Genomic DNA, 22,140 nt, shown 5'->3' on the forward strand with positions numbered 1-22,140 from the left:
TTTAAATATCACTCAGAGAGGAGTGGCCTGATTGTGCGGTTTACGATCAGAGACGCATGTCATATTGCTTATACAGCACAAGAGTATATGTGTGATCACAACCTTGATTTAATCAACCCTCTTGACATTTGTTTGTTTGTAGTAGTACGCTTTATGAAGCGCTACTTTCCTATCACAAAAAAGTCTACAAAAGTTTTTCCACTGTTTAACTCAAAACAATTGAATTCATTCATATAATGTATCTAACACAATGCATTTAGGCATGAAGACACGGTCAAGAAGATGACACGGTTTAAAATGAGAAGCAGAATGGGGAAGAAAGGTTATTTAAGTGACTTTGAACATGTCATGGTTGATAATGCCAGGTGGGCTGGTCTGAGTACTGATCTACACTCTTAAAAAAAGGTTCTTAAATGGTTCTTAGGCAGGGTGTATGGATCTGTGAAGAACCTTTAATATCCACAGAACCATTCTATTGTACAAAAGGTTCTTTGTAGTGCAAAAATGGTTCTTTAGACTATAAAATGGTTATAAAAAAATGGTTCTTTAAAGAACCTTTCACAAAACGATTCTTTGGATAACCAAAAATGGTTCTTCTATGGAATCACTGTGAAAACCCATTTTTGGTTCATTTTTAAGGGTGTTTTGGGATTTTCATGCACAACCATCTCTGGGGTTTACAGAGAAAGGTCAGAAAAAGAAGAACTATCCAGTGAGCAGCAGGTCTGTGGGTGAAAATGCATTATTGATGGTAGAGGTCAAAGGCCAGAGGAGAATGACAAGAATGGTTCAGCTGAAGGGCAGCAGTAACTCAAATAAGCTCTTGTTACACGTGCGACCTAAACACCTAAACTGGACTATAGAAGATTGGAAAAACGTTGCCTAATCTGATGATTCTTGATTTCTGCTGCAACATTCAGATGGTAGGGTCAGAATTTGACGTAAACAACATGAAAGCATGGATCCATCCTGCCTTGCATCAGCGGTTCAGGCTGCTGCTGGTGATGTAATGGTATTTTATTGGCACACTTTGGGCCTTAAGTACCAATTGAGCATCATTTAAAAGCCACAGAAGGTGCGTGAGAATGAAATACTTAAACTTAAAATTCTCACAGTGCATGCATCCAGCAGCGCCATTAAGTGGATCATGAGCGTAATGAATGCCCAGACATTTTTCTTCACTAATAAAGCGTAGACACTTGGGGACACACTTCTGAAATTACATCATGTAATTTCACGAGGAGAATAATCAAATAAAAGAGTGCACTCAACCTCAGACGATTCCAATATACCCAGATAGCAGACCAACACTGAATCAATGTTATCAATGTTAACGAATCAACTAAAATATCATTGAATCAATGTTGAAATTTAACATTGATTTTTCATCAGGGTTTGCACCCTGAAATAATGTTATTTAGACAATAAAAAATAGACCAAGATCGACATAAAATCTATTTTTCAACTTTAAGTAAACAATGTCAAATCAATATTGCTTTATGTACAGGATTCTATGGGAGTTCATTGTCTGTTTTTTTTTTTTTTTTTTTTTTTACAATCAAAGACCACGTAAGGATACAATTAAAATGGTTTTGAAAACGGAAAACGGCAAATAGAATGATTTGTCCCACAGGGCTCACAATATGTCTTTATCAAACAAACACAATGATTTATCTCTCATCCACCCACGATTGATTGGAATGTTATTTTTTTTCAATACTTGGCCTGCCCATTCGGTGGATATAACTGCGAACCACACACATGCACACACACACGCACACACACACACACACACACACACACACACACACACACACACACACACACACACACACACACACACACACACACACACACACACACACACACACACACACACACACACACACACACACACACACACACACACACACACACACAGTCTAACTGCAGATTCAGACAAATCAGCTTGTTGAAAACTTCCGCAATTGTATTTTTCCTTCAAATATTAAGTCAACGGAAAGTAATGTTATTTCACTATTTAAGATCATCAAGCCGGGCTTACGTTTTGGTAGCCTATCTGGAAAACACAGCACATACATGTATGAGTCTGATCCCGAATAGCAATGAACCAACAACACCACAAATAAAGGATTGTTCAGCCTTTGACAGTGTGCTGAAGTATGTTCGGTTAGACAAGTACACATAATTAATATCAAACGATCTGTAACAATGCAATATTTTTTTTTTTACTCACATTAGTGTGTGGCTTCATTCATTCATGTAACCTCATCCTGTCTGCAAATCCAGTCTCTTGTTTTCAAACGAATCCGTGGTGAAATGAATAAATATGCAATGTCTTCCTCCCGTTAGCTGGATATTCATTAAAATAAAAGTTCATCCATGCACTCATAATATTAGAATCCAAATGAAGCTTATGCGGTATGTTTATTGCTTTGAAGTTCGATCCGGTTTAGCTCTATGTATGTCATTTCAGGCAGGAGTCGGTGGGCGGGGCTACAGAATCAGGCGTTGTTTGAGGCGTTTCACCACACGATGATGTCACAGCTTGGCACATTCTGAGATCTCTCGTTTGTTGGCATGGTGTCAATAAAAGCTTTTCTTTGACTAACAAGGAATTTTCATTTCTGAAACTTACAGGATATTCTTATATTACCATGACCTTTTATAAATCAAAAGCTTAAGGAAAAGTTGCTTTCTCAATTCATGATCCCATATTCAGTGTGTTAGTGCAAGTTTCTTTCAGTTAAACTCAACATGAATTTTAGTCCGGAACTAGCTTAAGCCTTGTTTGTGAAATCAGGGGAAAGAGCTTAAAATACAACTTAAGTACAGAATATAATAAAATGGATGACAAAGCAACTTAAAAAAATTACATGGAATTATTGATTCTGACTTTATAAAGCAATTCCAGGAGAAAAGCCTGGGAAACCATAACAACCTAAATGCATCCTGAATCTGCAAAATGGAAGTAAATGCAAATGGTACTCTCACCAAACAAAGACAGAAACAGTACCACAGACTGAAACTGCCACAGTTTACTGTTCAGGACTTGAAGCTTCTCAAGGATTTAAGCTACTCTTCTGATGGCAAAAATACATCCTTACATCCACTCATTGCATTGAGTCTACAACGGATGTATATGTGGCGAGGTGGGCGAACGAGAGATTGAGAATGAATGTCACCTGTGAGGCACACTGATCTCGAGTCCTCTCATGAGGGAGCTCTGTCACGAGCGACACCAGTGAAGGAAGAGAGAGGACCAGGCCTGGAATTTACGTTGTGTTTTGTTTACATTTTACTATATGTGTGCGTGGCAGCCATCCATGAGGGGCTGACTGCGTTTTACTTTCAGTTTGTTTATTTTGAATTAAAGTCTTGTTGAACGTTCGCTGGTTCCAGCCTCCTTCTTCCTCATTCTACGAACTGTATTAAAGGGGGGGTGAAACACCCAGTTTCAGATATCTCCAAAAAGTCTTTAGTTTTATTATATTTATAAAAAAAAGATAGGCTGTACCGAGTCTTTCCAGAAAAAAACAAGCGGCTGGAGGCGTATCATGTGGGCGGAGCTAAAGAATGACAAGCGTGCAGCTACTGCACGAGAGCATTAAGCGTGGAAAAGAAAACGTTACCCTAAATAAACCATGGCTATCAGTTAGATTCAACTAATACATATATGATTCAGAATCGGATCCGGAGGCTAAAATAAACTGAACAGGAGAAACAGGACGTCAGGACGTCCGTCTCTGTGGTATGTAACGTTACTGTATTTAGTGGCTTGTCAACATTTGCGTTTGTTTACTTGTGGATTATGAGGACATGATTTGGTTTGTGGACCATTGTATGCGACTAAACCTTAGCAATCGCATGCAAAACGGTTTTGCATGTCAGACTACTAGTGTTACATAGAAACACAATGGAGTATTGCATTTTAATGTGCTTTGTGTGGCCATCCCCTAAGTTTAACGTTATGTTTGGGGTGGTTATACAATAAACAAAGAGACACCTATAGTGGTCCGCTAAACAAATTGTAAATGCAGCCGTTTTTGAGTTTATTTTGAAAAGTGCACATGCTTTTATTTTGACATGACGAAAACCGGAAGTGGCGTTTGTTAGCGGCAGTATGTTCAGAAAACGAAACTCAGAGGCCAAAGCTCACATGTAGCGGTGATGTTATCTGCTATTTTTTGTTTCTTTACTATTAGTCCATGCTTCATAAGCTGTGTCCCAAAGTGAAGTGCGCGCACTTCGAAGGCCGCATTTGAAGTGCGATTACGTCATACCTGCACTACGAAGACTGTCCCAATGTGAAGGCTGCACCCTCTGAAGGCCGCATTTGAAGTGAGATTACGTCACAGCGGCACTACGTAGGCTGTCCCAAAGTGAAAGCTGCACCTCTGAAGCGCTCTGAAGGCCGCATTTGAAGTGCGATTGCGTCACAGCGGTGCGACGAAGGCTGCCGCAATTCATGAGCGACTTCAAAATGCGCCCTTCGGTTCTCAGGCAAAGGAAGGGTACAGCAGATGGGACCTTCCCATAACTTCGCAGCCTTCCCTTTCCCAGAATTCATAGCACACTGGTGACTACAGGATTTGACTGGTCCGCATTCCCGCGGCACTCGATCAGATTCCAGTTAAAGACGGTAGCGGTCGGTAACTCAAGTGTAGCCTGGGTACTATTGAACACAACAGCGCAAGCGCTTGCATTAAATAAAACGTTCAACGTTAGTGCATTCACACAGTTCCCAGTTCCCTGCCCTGAGCAAGATAAACTTTAATTTCCCAATGTTTAAATGCTATTTATTTCTCAACCATTATCTCAAGAAGAGGAATCAGTCCATTATCACCCTTTTCGCTGTTTCTTTTTTCCCCCATACACTTTCTTTAAATAGCCTTCAAAATATAATCTGCGCGGCGCTGTATTTTCGTCCTGCTCCCGCTATTCCGCACCGCACGATCCGCTCGCGCAAAATTCACTCGGTGCTCACCCGCTATAAATTATTTTATTCCCGACCCGACTGATCCAGCTAAATTTAGATGTTGTTTCCAGAATCTATCTTTTAAATTTCCCTTACAGAAAGAGAGACACTGGATAGGAATTGTCCGTGCAATAATTTATTTTTCTTACAGCAGGCTGTAGCCTATGTCAACACCGTAACTAAAACAAATATCACAGAAAAATTGGCTAAATCAAATTGACATCTGTCACTCAGAATTATAAGAAAAAATACAAATAAACGAAAACTGCTGACTTAGATGCTAAAATAAAGTTTTTTTTTATATGAATGAATGATTGAATGAATGTTCACTGACGACGGTCAACGAAACATCGATCCTCCAAAGGCTGAATGCGTGGCCGACACAGAACAATTTAAATGGCTAGCTTATTATTTTTTATGCAAGTTATTTGTAAATTAAACGAACTGCTGTCTATTGTTCATTTTCGTTAACTTCAAACGTAGGCTAAATTAAAGAGAAGTGTTTTTTCTATAGCCTAGCTATTGTTTATTTTTGTAATGCACGTTATAATTTGTAGCTACATTAAATGTTTATACATATATTTTCTTGTCATGTAATTTAAAATGCGTAAATGAAAATAAATTGGTCTATTAGCCTACGTAGGCTTTTTACAACTATAGCCTATTTATAGACCAATAAAATAACTTAAGTTTAACATTAGAAACAACTAATTTTTATTATCAGCCAAACCAGAAGAAAACACTTTTCAACACTTTCATTGCGCTGAGCGGGAGAAGCTGGAGCTGGACCGGGATGGGGAATAATGCACAATAGAGACTCTGGTAAGGCCTGAGCGGGACATCATCTTCTGGGATGAGTGCATATTTCCACTGTCCGCAGCTCTGCGGGGCCGAATCGGTCGACGGCTGCATGGCATGCCATAAAAAATGCATCTGAGATGATGAGTTGAATAAAAATAAGTAGGCCTACTTAAAAAAAAAAAAAAAAACTTGGACGTATATAGGCTAAATGTTTAAAATATATTGTAACAGTTGCATTTAACATAAGAAATAAACTGTTAAATAATATTTGCAATTTGACAATATTTAACCGGCTACAGATTTACATGCTTATGGTCCAGCCCATCGTCGCAGGCTTTGAAGCATGTCAAAACCCAATAGAAAGCTCAAAAAAAGTATATATATATATATAATCTAAGTAGTACACTGTAAAAAAAAATCCTAAAATTACAGAAAATAACTCTAAATTTTTTACAGTATTTTTTTGTAATTTTTAATTATGTTTAAAACTATGTAAAATTACAAACAATATCTGTAAATTAACAACTTGACCATTATTTTAAGGATTATATCATTAATGACAAATTACAGTAATTCTTATTTTTTATACAAGAAAATTACTGTATTTTTTAAATAATATTTTTCTGTTTTCATAAATTACGTACAAATGCATGTAAAATTATAAATAATATTTGTAAATTAACAACTTGACCATTATTTTAATGAATATATCATTCATGACAAATTACAGTAATTCTCAGTTTTTTTATACAGGAAATTACCTTATTTTTACAGTATTTGTTTCTATTTTCATAAATTACATAAAAATTCATGCAAAATTACAAACAATATCTGTAAATTAACAACTTGACTATTTTTTTAAGGACTATATCATTAATGTCAAATTACAGTAATTCTTATTTTTCTATACAGAAAAAATACTGTATTTTTTATATAGTATTTTTCTGTTTTCATAAATTACATACAAATGCATGTAAAATTACAATTAATATCTGTAAATTAACAACTCAACCATTATTTTAAGGATCATATCCTTCATGACAAATTACAGTAATTCTCAGTTTTTAATACAGGAAATTACCTTATTATTTATACAGTAATTTTTTCTATTTTCATAAATTACATAAAATTCATGTAAAATTACAAACAATATCTGTAAATTAACAACTTGACTATTATTTTAAGGACTATATCATTAATGACAAATAACAGTAATTCTTATTTTTTATACAGGAAAATGACTATTATTTAAAGAGTAGATCTCTGTTTTCATAAATTTGATAAACATTAATGTAAAATTACAAACAATATCTGTAAATTAATATTTTGACTGCAAGTTTTAGTATTAAATCATTAATGACAAATAACAGTAAATCAAATATTTATGAGAAAATCACTATATTATGGTATTTTTTCTGTTTTCTTAAATTATATACAAATTCAACTCTGGCCTAGATGAAGAAAGCCAAGAATTCTGACAAAAGTAAAATAAGTATCAGGAAAAAACAAATGATAGTTAAACACGTTTATTTTTGTCAAAACCTTGGAAAAAAACACATTTGAAAATAAAGCATTCTTCTATTAAATTCGGGAGTTAAAAGGGATGGTTCACCAAAAAAAATAAAATAATTGTCATTATTTACCCATCAAACCTGTACAAGTTTCTTTTTCTGTTTGAACACAGAAGCTGTTATGAAGAATGTTGGTAACCAGACAGCTAACTGACTTCAAACTGACCTCCATAACAGTAGTCGATGACAGTCAGCTGTCTGGTTACCAACATTCTTCATAACAAACAGAAAAAGAAACTTGTACAGGTTTGGTGGGTAAATGATGGCCTTTTTTCGCCATGATTTGCACATGAGCATCAGAATTGGACCACAAAGCACGAATCCTGATGAATCATGTGTGCTTTTACATCACGTGGATGGCCGGGTGCGTGTGCGTGGCTTACCTGGGGAACACATGGCCCCAGGATGCACTATGGGAAGAAGGCGAGCCGGCGGAGGCAGTGTGATGCTTTGGGCAATGTTCTGCTGGGGAACCTTGGGTCCTGCCATCCATTTGGATGTTCCTTTAACACGTCCCTAAGCATTGTTGTAGACCGTGTACACCCTTTGATGGAAAACGGTATTTCCTGGTGGCTGTGGCTGTGGCTCTTCCAGCAGATAATGCTCCTGACACAAAGCAGAGGTGTTGTCTTGGCCTCAAAATTCCCCAGATCTCAATCCAATCGAGCATCTGTGGGATGTGCTGAACAAACAAGTCTGATCCATGGTGGCCCTGCCTCGCAACTTACAGGACTTAAAGGATCTGCTAACATCTTAGGGGTCAGGGCTGTTTTAGCAGCAAAAGGGGGACCAACACAATATTAGGAAGGTGGTCATAAAGCCTCATCTGTGTATGGTGTAACTTGTATGGAATTATGGCAATATTAGCAAACAAGTGTTGCTTTGGACAGAGCATCCACCCTAAATCAACAAGTTATGTTATAGTGCCACACAGTAAAAGGGAAAATGAAAGTTGACAATAGGCAAGATTATTTCTAAAGGAAAGGTCAGTAATTTGTACAAATGTAAAAGGGTCATTATAGGTCACATGAATGTAACTGTAATGCCACCAAGATGCAGAAATTGAAATTAATACATATGCAGTGTTTACGCTGTATGTGTTTAGCAGAGTAGGGGTTGGTATATATATATATATATATATATATATATATATATATATATATATATATATATATATATATATATATATATATATATATATGTATGTATGTATATTTATGTATATATATATATATATATATATATATATATATATATATATATATATATATATATATATATATATATATATATATATATATATATATATACACACACACACAATTTAAACAATTCATTAATTCATTGTCTCTCTGTATTGCTTTGAGCATGATTGGTTATTCTGACTGTCATCCGGTATACTGGCCAATGACAAATGCGCGCGCCTTTTACAGGTCAAATTTGAATTATACGTTTGTTGTAGAGTGAGTGTGTGCGCTGCTAACGTTAACGTTACTGCTCGGGCATCTGTAATGCAGTAGCTAACTTCGGTTCTGTTCGGTTTTACATGGATTTCTACTTGGTTATTTTTTTTAAAAATGTTTTATATTTTGGGCGAATTTAAGTTGCGGGATGTTAATGGAGGACAAAAGAAGAAAGAAAAAAGAAAAAAATTCATATGGGCAACTTTTACCAACGTAACGGACATATTGGAACTGCAGAAGGTAAGTTAACTAACGTTAGTTTTATTTTTATTTTTTAAAATCTTCTGTTACATCAAGATATAAATGTTTAAGTGATAATCAAATCGCGATTACCCCAATAACGACATTAGTAAGTTGCATACTGTAATCATTAACTACCAGCTATCGTTATTGTCGTTGTTTGCATGTGTTAATATTATAAGCTAGGTTTGAGATAAAAAAAAATCAATATAGAAGCTTTGGATTGAGTGAACTGACTTTTGAAAATACCTCTGTTAGTAAGTAAGTTAAATAGCTAATATTGTTGTGTGTTTGTTTCCCTCATGAACCAGAAATTTTGGGAAGAAAATCCAGCCTCACGATCTTCAGGGGTGGTAAGTATTGTAATACTAACACGAAGACAGTGAATTGATAACGTTAACGTTACTGATATGCACAGTAGTAACGTTAGTCATTTTATTGGAAGTTTGTCGTTATGTTAATATTTAATTTCATTTGTTGAAGATATGAAGGTCATTCGTGTGGGAGACAACACATGAAAACAGAAGTAACGTTTCACATGTAACGTTAATTCAGGTTTAGACAACATGTGTGAGTAAATGATAAGAGAATTCTCATTTTTGGGTGAGCTATGTTTTTAGGGTCTTGTTTCCAATCTTGGAGTCATTAGAGCATACTTTATATCTTTTGGAGATCATAGTCATGTTTCCCTTATGTGCCATATAAACGTGGGGAACATAGGAATGACCCCCAATGAACCCAGAGTTGCCAAATTATAAGTGTTAAAGGGATAGTTCACCCAAAAATGAAAATTAGCCCATCATTTACTAACCCTCAAATCATCCTAGGTGTATATGACATTCTTTTTCTTTTGTAATATAATTGTATTCGTCTGGAAGAAGAATCATATACTTCCTAGGATGATTTGAGGGTGAGTAAATTATGGGCTAATTTTCATTTCTGGGTGAACTATCCCTTTAAACCCCTCCATTCAAATATAAAAATGCACATAGTGCCTCTGGCACAACCTGAATATGAATCCCTATTCTCTATGACTATGCCAACTTTTAAGTTCAGGTTGGAGTGAGATTTTTTGGGGGCCGGGGGGGGGGGGGGGGGGGGGGGGGGGTAATGCTTTTGATCTTGATTCAGTATCAGTTTATATCTAGTATATATACTGTACATAATAATATGTTTGTTTTGGCACTAGTTTAAACATTTCTTGGGTCAAATTATATGTGCCATTCCTTAATATTCACTTGTGACTGCTTATATAAGTATCATTATTCATTAAAAAGATTAGGATGCAAGTTATTTAAGTTTTGAAATTTCACATTTAAAGAAATCTAGTGTTTGATCATCATATCTAAATATTTATTAGAATGCAAAGACTGCAATATATTTTTGAGCAACTAGATTAGATACATGTATATTTATTAAAGAGCCATAAGGCACCTAATGGCATTACAAATAAACATTAATATTTTTTAGCCACAAAATGACTCTAATTTGCCTCTTTGATATGGAATTCTCTATTTTAATATTAATTACTACACTAATTGTAATATAAATTTTAGAAGAAATACAAATATTAGAAGAAAAATATTTTAAGTGGTCATTTATTGACAATAATTGTTGGACAAATAGTATTTAGTACCAAAAGATCTCCTCAAAATATTAAATAAATATAATTTAATGAGTATGAGTGTGACCTATTAGTAAGGAATACCTGAGGGCTAAATACAAGAATAACATTAATGTTAACAATGTTGAATCTCTATCACTCTCCATAATAAAACGATCCTGTAAATATGGCTGACTTAATAATCAATAAACACTAACACTATGCTGTACTGTTTACCAAAACTTGCAGCAAACATCTATATGGTGAAACTGTTGTGTATCCGCTTAAGCCATTTAAATTCATTGGCACGGCGCTAGAAATATTGAGCGCTCATGGGCCACGTGACCAGCGCGCGCCGCAGGGAGAAGAGAGCATGCAACTCCGCTTTTCAACGCCTCTGGCTTTAACATTGTGCCACATTAGCGCCAAAACGCTATTTATTGTTTGAATTTCATGAAAACACATTTAAAAAAAATTAAAGCTTAGAGCTTTGTTTAATATCAAAAGCAGGTTTGGCAATTTGGCGTGAGATTGAGTTGGGCGGAGTGAGAGCGTGAGACAGAGCCTGAAAGCGTGAGTATCACGCCAGATGCGTGAGAGTTGGCAACCCTGCATCATGCTGGCCGCTAAGATTTGTTACACTAGGGGTGTCACTCCCACAAAATATTCAAGGATGTTGTTCAGTTATTTAGTATTATTATGAATTCTGGTTAAAATCATTAACTATGAATTTTGTTGAACTTCGAAATAAGCACATTGCATGGCATCATTACTCCAGTCTTCAGTGTCACATAATTAAAATATGCTGATTTGCCATTGAGATTTGGGGAGTTTGGAGGCCAAGTCAACACCTCAAACCCGTTGCTGTGCTCCTCAAACCATTCCTGAACCACTTCGCTTTGTGGCAGGGCACATTATCCTGCTGAAAGAGACCACAGCCACCAAGGAAAGGGTTTCCATGAAAGGGTGTAAAATAGTCTGCAACAATGCTTAGGTAGGTGGGACGTGTTAAAGTAACATCCACATGGATGGCAGGCCCCAAGGTTTCCCAGTAGAACATTGCCCAAAGCATCACACTGCCTCCGCCGGCTCGCCTTCTTCTGGTGCCATGTGTTTCCCAGGTAAGCGACACACCTGGCCATCCACGTGATGTAAAAGAACACGTGATTCCTCAGACCAGGCCACCTTCTTCCATTGCTCCGTGGTCCAGTTCTGATGCTCGCGTGCCACTGTTGGTGCTTTCGGCGGGGTCAGGGGTCAGCATGGGCACCCTGACTGGTCAGCGGCTATGCCGCCCATACGCAACAAACTGCGATGCTCTGTGTATTCTGACACCTTTCTATCAGAACCAGCATTAACTTCTGGAGCAGTTTGAGCTCCAGTAGCTCGTCTGTTTGATCGGACCACACGGGCCAGCCTTCGCTCCCCACGTGCATCAATGAGCCTGTGCCATGAGCCTGTGGCCGGTTCTCCTCTGTTCCTTCCTTGGAGCACTTTTGATAGATCCTGACCACTGCAGACCGGGAACAGCCCACAAGAGCTGCAGTTTTGGAGATGCTCTGACCCAGTCGTCTAGCCATCACAATTTGGCCCTTGTCAAACTCGCTCAAATCCTTACGCTTGCCCATTTTTCCGGCTTCTAACACATCAACTTTGAGGACAAAATGGTTACTTGCTGCTCACTTCAATTTTCACTATATATATATATATATATATATATATATATATATAGTATCCACAGTGTGTACGGCTTTCTTATATATATATATATATGTATGTATGTATGTATGTATATTTTTTTTTTTTTTTTTTAGCAACATAAAAATATGATGAAGCTTGTGCTTGTCTTTGAGAGATTAAAATTATGTTTGACTGCCTGTTTCTTTCCAAGTATTTTTGACATTTCCTTTTCCAACTGTGATAACTGCTAATGATAAAACTTTAAAAGTAGATAAAGCTCATTTTAACTTTTTTTTATTTTATTTTCCTTTTCTTTAGATCAAGCATCGGAACAATGTTTACAGGGCAGAACAGGTACCAACAGAGAAACAAGTACATCACTAGTAAGTATCAATGCAGTATATAAAACCATAGACCATAAAGGTATAATGCACTCCAAAATGCTCTATTTTCCCTCCATCATGCCATCCCAGCTTTCCACAGATTGTTGGAAAAGTGATTCATCTTTGTGAGTCCATATAGGCCTACAGTGTGTGCATAATTACACAAGGTGATATTCTGATCTTATTTTTTTCCAAGCACATTTTACCCATTTCACACAAGTGTGCCACACAAGTCCTAAAAACTGACTTGTTGTCCATCTTTTTTACATTCTATGATTCCACACCATATTAATCTTGATAACTACTATTAATTTATTAAATCATTTATAAGGGATGTATAATTAAAGAAGGCTGAAAGTGAAAAAGGTAAAATGGGCTAAAAAAGAGATTTAACTCAGACTGAAGAGTCAAAAATTATTAAAATGGAATGATGCAATACTAATGCAATAATCAAAATTAAGGTGTGACCATTGGACAGCAAAATGCTTATTGATTCAGCAGGGTCATACAAAAACAGGCCAATTTTCCAGAACTGCAACCTACCTGGAGTCTCCTGAAGTGCAAGGTGTCCTGACATCTCAGACACTTCAGTTAGGTAAAGAATCCTAAAAAACACCATTTAATAAGAATCAAACATGAAGACATACATAATAGACAGATTGAGAGTGACTCTTGTGATTCTTATTAAGTGGGGGTCATATTTCAGGGTTCTTAAAAGTCTGATATCCTGACACCTTGCACTTCTGGAGACTATGTAGGTTGCAGTTCTGGTGGTGTCTGGTCCTGTGGTTCTGGAGACTAAAGGGTTCCTGATGGTTCACAACTAATTCACCTTAATTCATATTTGTTTTAGAAGTTAATTTATTTCTTCACCTGTTTTTTTTGCTGAATCGATGTTTTGCTGTCCAATGGGCATGCCTTAATTGTGCAATTTCTAGTATTGCATCTTTCTCATGGGTATTTTAAAAAAGGACGTTCCAGTCTAAGTTAAATCCTTTTTTTTTGCCCAGTTTATCTATAAATGAAAACCTGTGTAATAATGATGCACACCTGAATACAAGACATTTTTCACTCCGAGCCTTTCTTAAAAAAAATATATCACTTATAATTTTGGATTTGAATTGGTAAAATGTGCTTAGAAAAATAAATCTGAATATAAACTTGCATTATACTAAAGCATGCTTCAGAAACTACATAATAATAATAAGTTATCTTATCATGTGAGCTTCACAATTCTCTTGGATTATTGTCATGATGTGTATACTGACGTGTTTGTTAAAAAAATGTTATACAAATGACAATAATTTATTGAAAAATCCCTGTTTGCACAATTCTACGAAAACAACTAAATAACTCTGTATTAATACATTCTAGACAAGTGATTTGGCAATTCCATTGGTAAAGAATGCATATGTGCGCAGACCTACCTTGTCTGCGCACATATGCATTCAAACACGCATACCTATAAACTAAACATGTAATGCGCATATGTGTCCATCACCATTAAGTTTACACAGAGATAACGGTATTGTTTTCAAAAACATTGTGTTTTCAGGCCACCAGAACTCCATTGTTGTGTAAATGAATGTCCAAAACGCGTTGTGTAAACGTCCCCTTATAAAGCATATATATTTTTTAAAAACCTTGTCATTTTTTAATTGAATTTGCCTAATTAAACTCATCTGAACCACCTAATCAAGGTTTTCAGGACTACCAGAACATTCCAGGCAGATGTTTAGAGCTACACTCTGCAGGAAATTCTACACACAAACTGAAGGGATAGTTGACACCAAAATTAAAAGTCTATCAATCACTTACTCACCCTCATGTTGTTCCAAACATGTATGACTTTCTTTATTTTGATCAATTTGTTTTCAGTGTTTTTTTTTTTTTTCTCCATACAAAGGAAAGCAGTTTGGTTGCCAACATTCCTCAAAATATATCAAGAAATAATTATACAGGTTTGAAACGACATGAGGATGAGTTAACGATGACAGAATTTCCATTTTTGGGTGGTAAACCATCTCAAGTATTTTCATGTCTTTTTAGTTAGTTAAAAAATATGCCGTCATTAATCCTATATTTAATTCCCTTAAAAATATTGAGGGAAAGACCCTCAGCTACCAGACCCTACCAGATGAAACAGAAGACAAAAAGAAAACTTTAATTACATTAAATTGAGCTTGTTTAAAGTAAAAAATAATTAAAAAAAAAAAAAAAAAACATTTATTTAAAATCTTTTTTTTTTTTTTTTAAGACTTTTCAGAGAATCATAGTGTTCTTTTTTTCTTCCCAGATGCACCAAGGACCCTGCTGATTACTGGTATTTTGAAGGATTGTTCTTTATCTGCTTTATCTTCTGGTAACAAATCATGGATCTTTTTTTTTTTTGTTACTTCTTAAAACGCTTGTTAGAATTCTGAATAAAAGACTGTTATATTTGTAATCAGATATTTTGAGTTAGAGACGGTTTGTGGATTGTACCCCCCTCATTTGTGTTGAAATCCGATGGCTCAGTGAGGCTTGCATAGCCAGCAATGACATTTCGTTTCTCAAGATCCATTAATGTACTAAAAACATATTTAAATTAGTTCATGTGTGTACAGTGGTTCAATATTAATATTATAAAATGACAAGAATATTTTTTGTGTGCCAAAAAAAACTGACCGATTTCAAAACTGCTTCCTGAAGCTTAAGAAGCTTGACACGCTGATCGCGTGTAAAACCGCCAAACTGCTGAAATCATGTGACTTTGGCTCTCCGAACTGCTGATTTGACACACTGATCTATAATGCTCCAAAGCTTCTTGTTTTGAAATCGGGCATCACTATATAAGTCGTTATTTCGTTTTTTTTGGAGCACCAAAAATATTCTCATCATTTTATAATATTAATATTGAACCACTGTACTCACATGAACCGATTTAAATATGTTTTTAGTACATTAATGGATCTTGAGAGAGGAAATGTCATTGCTGGTTATGGAGGCCTCACTGAGCCATCGGATTCAACACAAATATCTTAATTTGTGTTCCAAAGATGAACGAAGGTCTTATGGGTGTGGAACGGCATGAGGGTGAGGAATAAATTACATTATTTTCACTAACCCTTTAACATTTAATAAATAAATGCTGTATAATTTTAATAAACGTTGTACATTTTGTAAAGTGTTACACAGTCTTGTATAGCCATAATCCTAAAGTTTGAGAATTTGATAAAACTATTGTTAATTACTGAAGTAGTTTAAATGTTGTATTTTATTTATATCAATATCAATAATTTAATGATGGAATCATTCCATTTTATTTAGATTGTTTTACATAATTTAAACACTATTAAATTGTGTAAACAAATGCTGCAAATCAGAGTTTGAGTTGATTTGAATTCTTTTTATACTGTTTTCAGACTTATTTTATCTGCCAAAATAAAATAAATAATTTTAAATCTTTATCACGTCTTTGCATTTTATTTAAAGAGTTTGACTGTAATAATCTGGAAAATGCTTGTAAAATAACAGTAATTTTCTGTAGAACTACCATTACCGTCATTTTATTGAAAGAGTTTGACTGTAATAATCTGGAAAATGCTTGTAAAATAACAGTAATTTTCTGTAGAACTACCATTACCGTCATTTTATTGAAAGAGTTTGACTGTAATAATCTGGTAAATGCCTGTAAAATTACAGTAATTCTGTGTAGAACTATCAGTGCCGTCATTTTATTGAAAGAGTTTGACTGTAATAATCTGGTAAATGCCTGTAAAATAACAGTAATTCTCTGTAGAACTATCAGCGCCGTCATTTTATTGAAAGAGTTTGACTGTAATAATCTGGTAAATGCCTGTAAAATTACAGTAATTCTCTGTAGAACTATCAGTGCCGTCATTTTATTGAAAGAGTTTGACTGTAATAATCTGGTAAATGCCTGTAAAATTACAGTAATTCTCTGTAGAACTATCAGTGCCGTCATTTTATTGAAAGAGTTTGACTGTAATAATCTGGTAAATGCCTGTAAAATTACAGTAATTCTCTGTAGAACTATCAGTGCCGTCATTTTATTGAAAGAGTTTGACTGTAATAATCTGGTAAATGCCTGTAAAATTACAGTAATTCTCTGTAGAACTATCAGTGCCGTCATTTTATTGAAAGAGTTTGACTGTAATAATCTGGTAAATGCCCGTGAAATAACAGTTTTAAACTGTAAAAAAACAATCATAAAAAAATGGTAATTGACTGGCAGCAGCGGCTGCCAAACAAAAACCGTAAAAAAAAGGTAAAACACCTTAATTTAAACAAGGAAAAAATCTGTAAAATAACATTGTTTTTCAATAAATCTTTTAATGAAAATTTCTGTAAAATTATTGTTTTTGCATTTTATTTGAATTAAGATATTTTACTTTAATTTTACGGTTTTTGTTTGGCAGCCGTAGCTGCCAGTCATTTACCATTTTTTTACGAGATTTTTTTTTACAGTGTAGTATATGCTTCTTTTCTCTTTTTAAAATCTCCTCACGAACGTCCGCTGTCAGTTGTCAGAACCTGCTAGTCCATTAACGGCGCTTTGGTTCATTGTTGCCAAGTCTGGAATGGGGTTGCATTTAGGCTACTGTTGCTTTGGGGTGTTTGTGGCCTATAGTCCACAGGTTAAGTTGTCTTTACTTAAGCAATATTTCTACTGCCCGCGCCCCGCATTTTGGGATATTTTGGTCCATTCTGGCCGTGATTCCGATACTTTTGAATTACAATTGGAGGGGTTTTATTATTCAGACCTGGCAACCCTGTCTCTCGGTTCGCCCTTCGCGCACTTCGTGCACTTTGAAGGCGTGGCCTGGTCTGGCCTTCGAAGTGCATGGCCTTCGAAGTGCGCACCCTTCACTTTGGGACACAGCTATAAGCTGTGTCCCAAAGTGAAGTGCGCGCACTTCGAAGGCCGCATTTGAAGTGCGATTACGTCATACCTGCACTACGAAGACTGTCCCAATGTGAAGGCTGCACCCTCTGAAGGCCGCATTTGAAGTGCGATTACGTCACAGCGGCACTACGTAGGCTGTCCCAAAGGGAGAGCTGCACCTCTGAAGGCCGCATTTGAAGTGCGATTGCGTCACAGCGGTGCGACGAAGGCTGCCGCAATTCATGAGCGACTTCAAAATGCGCCCTTCGGTTCTCAGGCAAAGGAAGGGTACAGCAGATTGGACCTTCCCATAACTTCGCAGCCTTCCCTATCCCAGAATTCATAGCACACGGGTGACTACAGGATTTGACTGGTCCGCATTCCCGCGGCACTCGATCAGATTCCAGTTAAAGACGGTAGCGGTCGGTAACTCAAGTGTAGCCTGGGTACTATTGAACACAACAGCGCAAGCGCTTGAAGTAAATAAAACGTTCAACGGTAGTGCATTCACACAGTTCCCAGTTCCCTGCCCTGAGCAAGATAAACTTTAATTTCCCAATTTTTAAATGCTATTTATTTCTCAACCATTATCTCAAGAAGATGAATCAGTCCATTATCACCCTTTTCGCTGTTTCTTTTTTTCCCATACACTATCTTTAAATAGCCTTCAAAATATAATCTGCGCGGCGCTGTATTTTCATCCTGCTCCCGCTGTTCCGCACCGCACGATCCGCTCGCGCAAAATTCACTCCGTGCTTACCCGCTATAAATTATTTTATTCCCGACCCGACTGATCCAGCTAAATTTAGATTTTGTTTCCAGAATCTATCTTTTAAATTTCCCTTACAGAAAGAGAGACACTGGATAGGAATTGTCCGTGCAATCATTTATTTTTCTTACAGCCTAGGCTGTAGCCTATGTCAACACCGTAACTAAAACAAATATCACAGAAAAATTGGCTAAATCAAATTGACATCTGTCACTCAGAATTATAAGAAAAAGTACAAAAAAACGAAAACTGCTGACTTAGCTGCTAAAATAAAGTTTTATATATATATATATATATATATATATATATATATATATATATATATATATATATATATATATATATATATATATATATATATATATATATATATATATATATGAATGAATGAATGAATGTTCACTGACGACGGTCAACGAAACATCGATCCTCCAAAGGCTGAATGCGTGGCCGACACAGAACAATTTAAATGGCTAGCTTATTATTTTTTATGCAAGTTATTTGTAAATTAAACGAACTGCTGTCTATTGTTCATTTTCGTTAACTTCAAACGTAGGCTAAATTAAAGAGAAGTGGTTTTTCTATAGCCTTGCTATTGTTCATTTTTGTAATGCACGTTATAATTTGTAGCTACATTAAACACATTTATGTTTATACATATATTTTCTTGTCATGTAATTTAAAATGTGTAAATGAAAATAAATTGGTCTATTAGCCTACGTAGGCTTTTTACAACTATAGCCTATTTATAGACCAATAAAATAACTTAAGTTTAACATTAGAAACAACTAATTTTTATTATCAGCCAAACCAGAAGAAAACACTTTTCAACACTTTCATTGCGCTGAGCGGGAGAAGCTGGAGCTGGACCGGGATGGGGAATAATGCACAATAGAGACTCTGGTAAGGCCTGAGCGGGACATCATCTTCTGGGATGAGTGCATATTTCCACTGTCCGCAGCTCTGCGGGGCCGAATCGGTCGACGGCTGCATGGCATGCCATAAAAAAAACTTGGACGGCTAAATGTTTAAAATATATTGTAACAGTTACATTTAACATAAGAAATAAACTGTTAACTAATATTTGCAATTTGACAATATTTAACCGGCTAAACAGATTTACATGCTTATGGTCCAGCCCATCGTCGCAGGCTTTGAAGCATGTCAAAACCCAATAGAAAGCTCAAAAAAAGTATATATATATATATATATATATATATATATATATATATATATATATATATATATATATATATATATATATATATATATATATAAAAGTAGTAGTATATGCTCCATTTCTCTTTTTATATCTCCTCACGAACGTCCGCTGTCAGTTGTCAGAACCTGCTAGTCCATTTGGTTCATTGTTGCCAAGTCTGGAATGGGGTTGCATTTAGGCTACTGTTGCTTTGGGGTGTTTGTAGCCTATAGTCCACAGGTTAAGTTGTCTTTACTTAAGCAATATTTCTACTGCCCGCGCCCCGCATTTTGGGATATTTTGGCCCATTCTGGCTGTGATTCCGATACTATTGAATAACAATTGGAGGGGTTTTATTATTCAGACCTGGCAACCCTGTCCCTCGGTTCGCCCTTCGTCCACTTCGTGCACTTTGAAGGCGTGGCCTGGTCTGGCCTTCGAAGTGCATGGCCTTCGAAGTGCGCACCCTTCACTTTGGGACACAGCTATAGTGTTTGCCTGAACTGTGTGTAAGCTGAAAAATCATATATTGTTGACTGAAAATTGCTTCTGGGAAATGACTCTGTCGTTGGTTGAGAAGCAGGCTAAAGTGGTCAGTATTACTTTGTATTCTTTATTAGCGTAACAACAGTGCTAAGCTATGCTATTTATGTAAAGTTTGCAGTATTTGATGCTGTCTTTTATTTTGTCTACCTGAACTTTTAGTTCTACGGTGTTAATAAACAGCTGTAAATGGAACCGGAGTCTCACATTCAATCAATGGTCGGCACACAAATGTATTTAAACACACACCATAGATCGCATGCTCCATTGATAAATTAACTATACGATCGTGTTGTTTTCTGATGTTTACTCACACAACGATATCCAACTACACACAGACATTTGAAGCAGTTTTACTCACCGCCTGCTTCCAAAGCACGATCGTGAACCTTTATCGTCACTGCTCCATCAAAAACACACTTCTTTGGTGACGTTGTTGGTTTGATGAAGTCCTGAGACAGTGAGTGCAGCGTTTATGGGCGGCGTGCATTTGCTCTCTTGCTGACTCGCTCTGATCCGGTCGCTCTCTCTCGCACGCACACCCTTCTGGGAGAAGAGCCCTTACGGCCCATACAAGGATATTCTGACCCTTTGATGTCAAGCCGACCCATACCTAAAAAAAACTCTCCGAAACTTGTGAGAAACCGGAAGGAGTATTTTTACACAGAAATACTCCATCAAACGTCCAACTTATTTTTTTGAAACTTTGTCCATGTTTAGGATGGGAATCCAAGTATTTAACAGTGTAAAAAGCTCAGTATGTATGAAACAGCATTTCACCCCCCCCCCCCCCCCCCCTTAAAGTAAGTTAATGATGCACAATATGGCTAAGTGTACAACATTGTAACTTTATGCAAAGTAATGTTATTTTAGCTATATTAAGCAGCTACATGTGCTAGTGATACTTCATGAAAACATAAACCAAAAAAATGTATAATCAAGATGAAAGATTACCTTTCCAGCAGAAATAAAGCCATCAAGGAGTCGTCTTTCAGCCCCTTGAGGTCCCTCAGTTCTCGCTATAGTTGGAAAGCTACGCCTACTAGTTGGAAAGCTACTGTCGTCACTTTTCAACGAGCTGGGCGTACCTTTATCGTCAATTTTCGACGCGCTGGGTGCTCCATTCATTTCAATGAGAAACCTTTGGCGTATTTGAGCATTGAGAACATTTGAAACTTTTGGCCGTTAGCTTTTAAATACATCATTATATCCTCGCCTTCCTAAATAAACTGCCCAAGTCATTTGACTATTCATTTGACTAATTATTTTAGGAAGAAGACGATATTTAAATTGCAAACATTCAAGGAGTCTCAGCATTAAAGAAGGTTTTGAAAGATTACAATACTAAGATTAAAAATTGTAAGATTTAAGATTAAAAGAGTTACAATTCGGAAAACCGAAAGGCAAATTAAATAGACTCAAATAGTTATAATAGTTTATAGTGTAGTATAGTCACTTTTTTTTTTTTTTTAACAGTGTAGCTAGCCAACTGTAGAGAGTTGGAGACATGTTCCAAGATGGGGGAGTTTTGAAAAATAAATAAAAATACTACTACTACTACTACTATTTATTTCAAAGTGTTTTTATTGTTTTAAATGTACATAACACAAACACACCAACATACATTCTCTTATGTCATACAAGGCATCACTATCCACAAACCTCATACTCTACAGACATGATCTCACATATCCCCTTTCGTCACAGAGTTGCATCCAAAGTTATCCAAAGCATATTGAGAATGCACACAAAACACAACAAACAAAACTAAAAATAAATAAAAAATAAATAAATAAAATAAAATAAAAATTTAAAAAAAGGGGGGAGGAGGGGGAGATGAGAACCTAACTTTTATTTTTTAATCTAAAGAATTAGCATCAAATGCCTTTTCATAATTCAATAAAGGTTGCCATGCATTCTGAAACCTTTCTGCTGAGTTTTGGACTGTAGTTCTTAACTTTTCAAGCTGAAGGAAAGACCCAGCGTGAGTGTTTTGGAGGTGAGGGAGATTTCCAATTTG

General features: G+C 36.1%; 1 protein-coding gene and 1 long non-coding RNA gene across 2 annotated transcripts in view; both read left to right on the forward strand.

Annotated features, from left to right (window-relative positions):
* tmie (transmembrane inner ear) overlaps positions 1 to 22,140 on the forward strand; it is a 71,189-nt gene that overhangs the window by 33,076 nt on the left and 15,973 nt on the right. The gene's annotated exons all lie outside the window — the stretch shown is intronic.
* On the forward strand, positions 8,749 to 15,285 carry LOC137088907 (uncharacterized). The gene is made up of 4 exons (XR_010907603.1): positions 8,749 to 9,053; positions 9,365 to 9,406; positions 12,655 to 12,719; positions 15,016 to 15,285. It is a non-coding gene; the product is annotated as an uncharacterized lncRNA (long non-coding RNA).

The sequence above is a fragment of the Pseudorasbora parva genome, chromosome 9 (genome assembly GCF_024679245.1).
Source record: "Pseudorasbora parva isolate DD20220531a chromosome 9, ASM2467924v1, whole genome shotgun sequence".
In the NCBI taxonomy this organism is placed as follows: domain Eukaryota; kingdom Metazoa; phylum Chordata; class Actinopteri; order Cypriniformes; family Gobionidae; genus Pseudorasbora; species Pseudorasbora parva.